Genomic DNA, 10957 nt, shown 5'->3' on the forward strand with positions numbered 1-10957 from the left:
GTTTGAAACCATATTTTTTTAAAGTGCAATGAGTTAAGCATTGATAGAGGATGTCTCCTTTGGGGAGAAAGGGTTATAATACCTCTAAGTTTAGAGAAAGGATCTTGGAGGAATTACACCAAGAGCATACTGGTATTGTTAGGATGAAGGCTATGGCCCGGTCCTATTTCTGGTTTCCTGATATGGATAAGCAAATTGAGAGTGTTGGAAATTCTTGTCAAATTTGCACCAGTATTCGTAGTGATCCTCCCAAGATGTCTTTCATGCAATGGCAAATGACAAATAAGCCATGGGAAAAAGTTCATGTCGATTTTTTTGAGCTGGAGGGAGTCCATTACCTTTTAATGGTAGACAGTTATTCCAAATGGTTAAATGTTGAAATGATGAATAGCACTAGTAGTGGTAAAACCATAAATGTTTTAAGGAACTAGTTTGCTATGTTCGGCATAGCATAACTACATTAAAATATATATTTATTTTTTAATTTTTCAGCAAATGTGTGGATCTTGCAAGTTGCAATATACCTTGCTAGAATTCTATGTTCTTTGAAGAGATGTAGTACATCAGCCATAGCCTCTAATATGCCAATGAACCAAGCAAAGCCTTGTTAACTGCTGCCAGGAATGCTTTACTAGCAAAATTCTAAATAAATAATAATATTTATATAGGCCAACTGCAATGTGTATTTAAATAAAAGTAAACAGATTAATGAAAATTTTTTGTTTTCTTCATGGTGGGTAATGCTTTCGTGTTGCACAGCGCGTCGTAAGGCGTCACAGCGCGTCGCTACAGGAGGCGATTGCTTCAAGAAAAAAATCTCCCTATTTTTTGGTTTTCAAACTTGGGATCTCTGAAAATGTGATACGACATCAAGACAAATTTGTTGCATAAAATATTATAGTGTGGACAGAGTTAAACATACACTTTGCAATCATCAACCTTACGTACCAATTGCCATACGGACAACTTGTCAAACTTATGTCATGTAAATTTTAGGGTGATAATAGCAGCATTGCATTATAACGAAAATGCAGGCAGAATTGCTTTGAAAGATGGAAAAGGAAATGACAGATACTCTATAGTTTATCCAAGATCTAAAAGTGGTAGATATACATTGCAGTGTTGACTGAGGCTACTTATGGTGAGCTTAACTTGAAAATTGTTGAAAATGAATATGAAAATGTAGTTAAGTCACATGTTTTTTCAATACAATTTAAACTCCAAAACGTTTGTTTACAAATTATGTTGATGAGCTTTATAGCAGAGGCAATCCAGTTGTGTAGCAGTGGGAAGAAAGACCTACAGTACAACACCACCTGTTTGTTCAGCACTTAAGATATCATAATTGACAATTCATAATCTCAGAAATTACTTGATTCTGACGTATCCAAGATTAAATCAACTTCAAATTAAATAATACAAGTATAGTGTACAGTGTTGAACTATGTCTGCAATAAAATACACACACACTCAGCAATAAATAATGGCTTATCAAGTATTTATCAAGTCTGATCTGACAAACAAATTCGATCCAAAATTCACGTTGGACCCTCAAATCCTCAAATTTATCAGGGGCTATGAGCTAGAATTTGAAGCGGCCCCACCAATACAACCTTTTATCCCATCTCCTTACAAGTTAAAACCACACGAAATTGAAGCGGTGGACAATGAGATAATAAAATTTTCTCAAAAGCAAATAATCGTGAAAGTCGATGACAACTCTCATGGATTTATTTCAAATATGTTCACAAGGCCAAAAAAGGATGGGGAATCAGAATGAACATTTAGATATAGTCATTAGAAAAGGCGATTACACTGATGACTCAGAACTGCTATTTTAGTTCGTTGGACCTGAGAGATGCATATTATTCGGTAGCGATTCACTCCACCTCTAGAAAATACCAGGCAAAAAAAAAATCCTGGCAATCATGGCAATTTAAAGCCTTACCCAATGACTTACTTCCGGTTGAGCCCAACAAACGAAATTGAATTTCTGGGTTTTATACTTAATTCGGTGTCCATGACTGTAAAATTAACAGAATAAAAAATAATAGAGATAGAACAATTCTCAAAACAGATTATAGAAGCTAAATCACCTCTTACGATAAGGCAGCTAGCATGTTATATTGAAAAATTAGTATCCTCTTTACCAGAAATTGCCTGGTGTACGACGAAGTAAAAAATAGGCATATCGCTTCTAAATAATAGATGCCTTTCTTTGTTGTAAGATGCCCTGTAGGAGCTTTTAAGGGCGTACCATTTCAAAAAAATATTCCTATTTTGGGAGGGGACCTCCTAACAAAAACCCACCCACCTCGGTGCTTCGTACCTCAGCTGGTCGTCCATCTTTACTTTGGCGCTCCCCCTTTTGCTATATCCTGTATCCGCCCCCGAACGTTACAGAATAAGTGTGTGGAAAGAGGCCAAAATAAGTTGACAATCAAACTTTAAGCCATGAACACCAGGTAAAATTATATTATATTATTAAATAAATAATAAAAGTTTAATTAAGGCAGTGTGTCAATTATTCATTAATTTCACCAAAATGTAGGAACGTTACAAAACCCACGGGCAGTAGCGTTAGAAAAGTCGCTTGTGTTGTGTGAGCCAGCCAAAACAAAACACAAAGGGATTCCCTTTAAAATACCGGATTATGATTGGTTATTCAGTGTTTTTTACTTGACGTCATTATTTTTGACCTTTTTATGACCTCTATTTTCAATCTCAATTTCATGTCGCATTGAAAAAATTTTCGATTTGGTCGCACGTGATAGATATATTTTATACATTTTTCAATCGTCTCCAAACTACAGATCGCAAGTTTTGTCCTACATAAAAAGGTATGTGGATGTTTTTTAAATATATTAACTTGCTTTTGGTGAAATTTAATGGAATTCTGATCATGCGAAAGTGGTTTTTTATGTGGCGAAATGCGACGATGTTGTTGTGAATCTAGCTAGGCCTATAAAACCAATCGTGTACCTAGCGTTGTGTGCGTGGCCCAGAGGCTTACGCAGCTCTCGCATCATCATTATCACAGATGTTTTAAATGATGATATTTTTAATTAGAACAATGATTTATTTTTACAAACTATCAAATATGTATACTTTAATTTATATTATCGTAATATAATGGATAATTTAATCATATGTCCAATTGGCCGATTTTGATCGGATGTTTTTCTTGTCTGTTCGATCTGTTTACGGCAGCTCTCGCATCATCATTATCATAGATGTTTTAAATGTTGGTATTTATAATTAAAACAATGATTTTTGCTTATAAACAGTCATATATGGATACTTTAATTTATAATATTGTAATATAATGAATAAATTAATCATACGTCAGATTGTTGGAGTGGATGTTTGGCGATTTTGATCGGATATCTTTTAAAATTTAATTTTAAATAATCTAGTGCTGTGTTATTGTATTGTTAACACAAACAATTATTAATTGTGTATATGTTCATTCTGTTTTAACATATTCTTAATTAAATTAGGCCAGATTAAAAATATAATAATATTTATATAAACGTTTATTATATGAATATAATACGTTAATTGTATAAATATTAATTTAATAATATAATATCTATTTTATTCTATATTCATAATAAAAGTAGGCCTATCAAATCACAAAAAAAAAAGCTTATGAAACTGGACAAAATCTAATAAAATGCATGTTGCATATTTTATCGTGAGAGGAAAAAAACATCACACATTACAATTTTCAAATACAATTTTCTTTTAATCATTTATCACTATAGATGCCGCCAAAAAAGAAAAGAAAGTCTAATCCAACTGCACCACCTGGTATTGCCCGAAGACACGTTGAGTCAAATTTTTCTGATCTTCCTTCATTAGAGAGTGACCTGAAAAAGGGACATGTCTTGTACCTGTTTTTTTCTTTTGAGAAAAGTCGCACAAAAACTGAAAGACATCTAAGCGCACATTTTTCTTTAGCTGAAGGAGAACACTATTCATCGTCTGCTGTCGATTCAAGTATAAAAGTACTCGCTAAGCAAACTTTGAAATTTAAAAAGCTAAGTAATCCGAAGGAATTTGAGTTGTTTTCAAAAATTTGTGATGAAATGTTTGCACTGAAGGCAGGCAGTGTAATTGATCCTGTTCCCTCATCATCTGATGCTGTTGATCCTGGGCCATCGTCATCTGGTTCCCCTGATCTTGTACCTTCGACGTCTGAGGAACCTGCACCAACAGATTTAACTGTAGAAACACCAGTGACAAAAACTAACAAAACACCAACATATGGTGCATCAACTCGAAGTAAGGAGGAGATACTAACTCCTAGAAAGGGAAAATTGAAGAGAAGGCTACAATTTGTTACTTTATCAAAAGTTGAACAGAAAAAAAATTATAAAATGAAAATCAAGGAACTAAAAAAAAGAAAAGTTGAAAACACCAAAACGTGTAATTAACCAGTCACTAAAGAGAAAACAAAAACGCATTGAAATGAAAGAAAGACAAATACAAGCACTTAAAAAGAAACTCAATAGTATGGAATTTGCTCAAGAACTTGCTAAGACAAAGGTCTTATGTTTATGTTTATGTTTAAAGGTTTATTATGTGCTTAAAAAAGCACATAATAAACTGTTAAAAATGCGCAAAAAGAAGAAAAAAAAACACTGTATCTGTTGTAAAGCACAAGAAAGTGCAAGACAGAGAGGAGAGTATAAGGCAACTTGAATTTGACAAACTTTTGTTGCAAGAGTCCATGGAAAATCTAGAGGAGGCCACAAAATCAATTACAACAAAATTAGACATGAAAAAATACTCAACTACTCAAATGCTTGTATTTGATTGTATAATCAGTAACACGCCAACTGCCAGTATCTCACCTCTTATCACCCCAATGTATAAGAGATGTGGACGTAGTGTTGATCAGGTGCCAAAAAGAAGCACTGTCGAGTTAATGGCCCGTGAGCTAGGAGCTATTTCAGAATTACAGGCGGCAGAAATTCTACTTTCTACCAAAGATGTAACTGTAGGTTTTGACGCAACAACGCAGGAAGAAATGCACATCAACAACATACATTTTACTACAAAATCTTCATGTCTATCTGCAGCAATTGATGAATTAGCAGGTGCTAACGCTGACGATTATGTGCAACACATTTGTTGGATGGGCTAGCAGAAACATATTGCTATTTTACAGAAAATTCTGAATATCAAGACACTAGAAATAAAATAATCAATAACATCACAAATACAATGTCTGACAGATGCGCATCCAATCATGCTGCAATCAGACTGGTTGATAGGGAATGGGGAAAGACCCTGAACGAACTGTATTGCCATTTGCATCCACTAGATTCTATTGCATCATCAGTACGTTCAGCTTTGAAAAAGGTTCAAGACAACACCAAAGGCAAAGTCTTCGGTAACGACTGCATGGCTGCAAATGTTGTGTTACAAAAGAATAAACTCAGATATAAAAATTCAAAAGGGGACCCTCGAGGATTTGTGGTTTTTTAGATGATCGAAATATTCCTCGGGGAGTACGTCCACGTTACCGGGGAAACCGCCTCCACATCATTTTCCACATAAGTGGGAAATTAATTGAACACTATGAGGACTTTGTCACTATGCTGGGTACCGGTGGTTTGAGAAATGCAATTTTACATGATTTTAGCACACAACAAGCCAAAGTTGAACTTCAGGTACTTGGCCTGATAGGTAAACTGTTAACTGGGCCTTGGATGAAGCAGTTTTATACATCAAACCAGAATGAAGTCAACCACGTTGAGGGTATTAGTATCGTCAGGAATGTCATTAAGCTATTAAAACAATCTACAGAACACCCAGAAAATTTGGTGTCGGCAACAACAGATTTTTTCGGTCAGGATATCCACAGCGATAAAACATTGATGAAATTGCAAGAGATGCCAATACACAATCAGTTTCCAGGAATGATGAGTTGTCCAGAAGCGATAATTACGGTTTTAGAGCAACAGTATAGTAAATATTTTGACATGGATATTACAGAGAAATTAAAAGAAGAGGTGGAATCTGCCAGACCTCACAATATAGACGCTGAGGAAATAATGGAAATGTTTAGCTCGTTAAAACAAAAATCTCCAAATGCAACAATGTGCTATATGTCATGTAGAATGAGGGCCAAAAAAAATAAAACTGTGCAATATTTAGATGAACTTGAGGAAGATAAAAGGGAGGATGTGATTGGAAAGGCAGTGAAGTGGGGCAGAATGCAAAGAAATAAACGGAAAAGGAAGCAAAGAGAACTGAGAAATGAAATTATCAAACGACAGAAAGAGAAAGAACACACGTATGAAGCGAAAGAATGAAAAAAATTAGAGAAGAAGTTAAAAGAGTCAGAGATGGATTTGGACAATGTCCGCCAAGCATTTCCTGACTTAGAATGGTCAGAATAAATTATTGAAAATGTGAGAGACATTCTGAATGGGAAAGTAGTTGGTAAGAAAGGATACTTGTTGTATATAATGCAAAATTTGAAAAGGTTAAAAACAAGACGTATAGAGTGGCATATTGGTCATCAACTGAGGACTATGATGATGCGACAGACTACAACATAACACTGTTTCAACTTGCAGCTGATTGCTTGTATGGAGATTTGGAATTTTGTTAATGGACTTTAACTTGCTCATCTGAAAGAAAATGTAACAAAAACTGTTTGTTGAATTTTCATTACATTCGTTTTATTATTAAAAACGTATTTTTAAAGTCACTGCTGTACACTTTTTCCCTCAATTAAATAGACATATATTATAGCAGTGGTTAATTATTAACTATTTAAATGTTAATTTTAACTTTTATTAGCCATAATTTCACCTTAAAAGTTTAATTTGAATTCACTAAAAACAATACTAAATTTAATCAATAATTTAAAGAATCCTCACATTTGACTGTTTTAAGGTTGATTAAAAATTTTTGTTAATTAACCATATTTATGCATAATACTTGTACATAATTATGGTCATTGATACTTTAATAAGTCATGTGCTTCATGCAAAATACTGGGATAGTGTTGATAAGAGTGTAATAAAATTTATTTTTCCTGAAAAACGTTTTCTGCATTTTTTTCGTTTTTTGCCCTTTGGTGATCACAGAATTTGCTTGTAGATAATGCAAAACAATAGGAGGCAAATATACAAGTTTCTGCATATTAAAACATTAAAGGTATTGCTGCCCTCTATCAGATGGTACAGGTTTCAATGTATGATTGTAAACTCTGAAATTTTTGTAACATCCCTACAAAATGTCAAGTTTACAAACAAGCACATAGCATACACACTACATATTTATAATGAACTACAGGAGTTTTGTTTTGTTAGGCTGATGGGAAAGAATTACCGGTAAGAAGCAAATTAAGTTTAATTTTAGAGACTACCATTTTATACCATTCGAAGAAGATGCAAATGCAAAGGAATTTAGAGAAGCAGGAGCAGCTACAAATACAGACGAAGACATTGTGCAGACCGTCATATGCTTTGAATAACAAGTGGTAAGAAATCAAGTTTATTTACCTGCTGCTCGGTTATATTCATCAGTGGAAATTTACACTATAAAATTTATAATTATATTTCTTCAAACTTTCCTAATTTAAATCCAGTGTAACCCTCCTCTTTTGTGTTTGGAAATGCTGTGCTGTGCGTATCTTAAGCACAGCACATACAAGTACGTGCGGTACTCATTTTTACAAAGGAATACACACAACTAGTTAACTAACATTATGCAAATGTTATATGAAGGCCTGGGAAGGAAGGTGCCATCACGTTCTGTTGCCCAGCAAAGGTCTGTACTGTAGCATGGGGGGGGGGGCCTAGCCTACTGATGATGTACTGTGTAGTGTAGCGGGGACGATCTACTTAATACTACATACCTGCCAACCCTACCGATTTAGGCGGTAGGCTACCGATTTTCTCACTTTTCTACCGCCTACCGAATTACCAGGCTGTTCCTACCGATTTTTAAAAATTGAAAATCAACATTATTTTATGCTAAGTTCTCAATCAAAATAATCTCGTTCGCCGTCAGGATGATGCGCTACCCTTAAGCCTCCGGCCACACACTCATAATATAATATTTAGGTAAACAAACAGCACCACCATTTGTCAACTGGTGTTTTCTAGTCTTTGTACACTAGACACCGCAATCTATATTATTTTTTGGCGCCTGGTGCAGTAGCCTATGGTAACTCGAGGCGTGCGTGGTGTTGAGTCGCCTAGGAGTAGTGTGGGATCACACGAGGCCACGATCTATCATCTGATCCTATTTTTATAGTTTTTCACAATGAGTAAAATAAAATCCAGGTAGAATAACAAATTTAAAGACCAATGGACTGCAGACCACAGTTGTATTAAGTCATCGAGGAAAGGTCAGTTTCATGCTTTTTGTGTGAGTTGCAGGACAGACTTTTCCATAAGTCATTGAGGCTACAATGATGTTTCCAAACATCTAGCTACGGAAAAACACAAGCAAAACAGTAGGGTGGTTAGCAATACTATCCTCAACATGTTCAGACCCTTGGCTCAAAATAAAGCTGTGATAAACGCCGAAGTAATGTTCCAGGGTTTTATCGTAGAGCATAATTTGGCGGTTGCATCTAACGACCACTTTTCTAAGTTGGTCAGTAAATGTTCCCTGATAGTGATACAGGGCTTGAAATTCGCACTAGCAAACTAGCAATTTGCTAGTAGGTTTGTCATAATTGCTAGGCAAACATTCACAAACCAGCAAATAAACAAAACTTATTGCTAGTTGAAATATCTATACAAAATATTTTGTAATTAGCCTAGTAAGTACAACAAATTAAGTAAAATAAAATATAAAAAGTTAAAAAAACTAATACAAATTTTTAAATGGAAAACTTAATCACAGATACAAAATAAAAATTAAATTAAGTTACTATAAGTAAATAAATTAAGTAATATATTATTCAATTTTTATTTTGTATCTGATTTTTTTTTTTTATATATTAAAAATTTTCTGAAACTGCAGTGAATAAATGTACAAGGTATAGAAATCAATTGCTCATTTGGCTATTTCTTTGTGATATTTATTTTACTACAGTCACCATAACAGAAAATATTATATTACAACATTTAACACACAAATTTATAGAAGTACTTCATTAGTTGTTATTTTCATAAAAATAATATGTTGGGTTGGTATCAATATATTTTACTAGTTGAGCAACTTATTTTGCTAGTTACATTTCTCACAACCAGCAAATGTTAGTAATAGGCTGCTAGTGCCTAAAAAAGTAAATTTCTAGGCCTGCCGATATTGCACGAAAGTACTCATGATGAACAAAGGTTTCTTTTGAAACTTAGTGTGTTGACTTTTTTTAATGTATGAGTTTCCATCCTTTACATTTTTTGTACCTTTACTGAACTGTTAGAGCTGCGACAATAAACGTGCTTTCTCCATAAACAAACAACGTACATTTACAAATAAACAATGTATTTTTAAAAATAAACAACATACTTTTACAAACAAACAACGTTTATTGCCAAACGATGTATTTTCTCAAACGAAGAACGTACATTGTGAAACGAAGAACGTTCCTATGGGGTGCCATACGCAGCAAAAGTCCATGTTAAAATCCAAATGTAATTGCAAAATTCAATGTCTAATTTATTAAAACGTAGGCGTAGATTTCTCAAAATGTGGATCTAGTTTCCCAAAAAGAAGTTCTAATTTTTGAAAACGTAGTTCAAATTCTTTCAAAATGTAGTTCTAATTTCTTTAAAATGTAATTCAAATTCAAAACGTAGGTTTGACTTGATCAAACGCTCTCTATACTATAGTTATTATACTATATGCCTGGTCCTAGTCTAGGCCTATAATATAGTAAAATTCTGTATAAGTAGTCATATGATTACAGGTTTACATTGTACCAAGGTCAATATTAACGATCGCATTTATTTTTTACGAAGCCCCATTAGGGACATGGGTAAAAAAAAATATCTCGTACGTACGACTTATTATCTCGTACGTACGACTTATTATCTCGTATGTACGACTTATTATCTCGTACGTACGCGTTATTATCTCGTACGTACGCGTTATTAACTCGAGTCGTTGATAGGCCTATCATACCATCCACGTTTGCAAGACGACGACGAACTAAAAACTTTCTCTGCTCTGACACTGACAGACCTGAGATTGTATTACTCGTATACCCGTGCCGCATATAATGGAAGGTGAAGGAGAGGTACAGTAATTAAGCAAAGGATCAATTTTAGCTACATAGGCCTAGGTGTTCTAAATGGGTGTCAACAGGCGCGAGTAGGCCCTACTGGACTTGTGTTGGTTGGGTGTTTAGCATGCACCTTGGCCGGTCAGCCGGGCGTTTTGTTGAATTAAATGAGGTGGGCCCTCTTTGTTGAAATTAGATTTTTAACTTCACATCATGCACATATGGGCCCCGACCAGGAATTTTATGGTGTTTTTTGGTTAAACGTTGGAAATAATTCAAATAACATATTCTGCTTCAATACTGAATATTTAGGTTGTCTAAATGTCGTTTTTAAATGTACCTAAATTCTAAATATAAGTAACGCATCGTCAGTTCTAAGATGTAACGAACTTACACTGTACAAGCAGTAGGTTGACCACTATATATACAAAATAAGTCTGACAATCAGATGCGGGAAAGTCATGCCAAGTATTTTAGTAGCACTGTCAGAGTGATCGTGTATGGATACATGCATCGATATCCATGTTGTTAGGTTTTAGGTTATACCTAATACATTTATTTTACTATAATACAATGTTAAATACTGTTATGTTATTTTTACTATACTTTGTAATAGTTTAGACTGTATTAGCCATATTGTAGAGTGCATGTACAAAGTTCGTTCTAAAGTGCCCTCATAAATTTTGTTGTCCAAATCACCTGTTGGCTAATATTCCAAATAAGGTTAAGGGACTGTTGAATCTGAGTTGTGTG

At 34.3% G+C, this 10957-nt stretch overlaps 1 pseudogene; it reads left to right on the forward strand.

Moving 5' to 3' along the window:
- Positions 1-3767: 3767 nt before the first annotated feature.
- On the forward strand, positions 3768-6628 carry LOC117125054 (annotated as a pseudogene).
- The last annotated feature ends 4329 nt before the right edge of the window (positions 6629-10957 follow it).

The sequence above is a fragment of the Anneissia japonica genome, unplaced genomic scaffold, assembly GCF_011630105.1.
Source record: "Anneissia japonica isolate Jap-2015-1 unplaced genomic scaffold, ASM1163010v1 scaffold9_len2422644_cov172, whole genome shotgun sequence".
NCBI lineage: Eukaryota > Metazoa > Echinodermata > Crinoidea > Comatulida > Comatulidae > Anneissia > Anneissia japonica.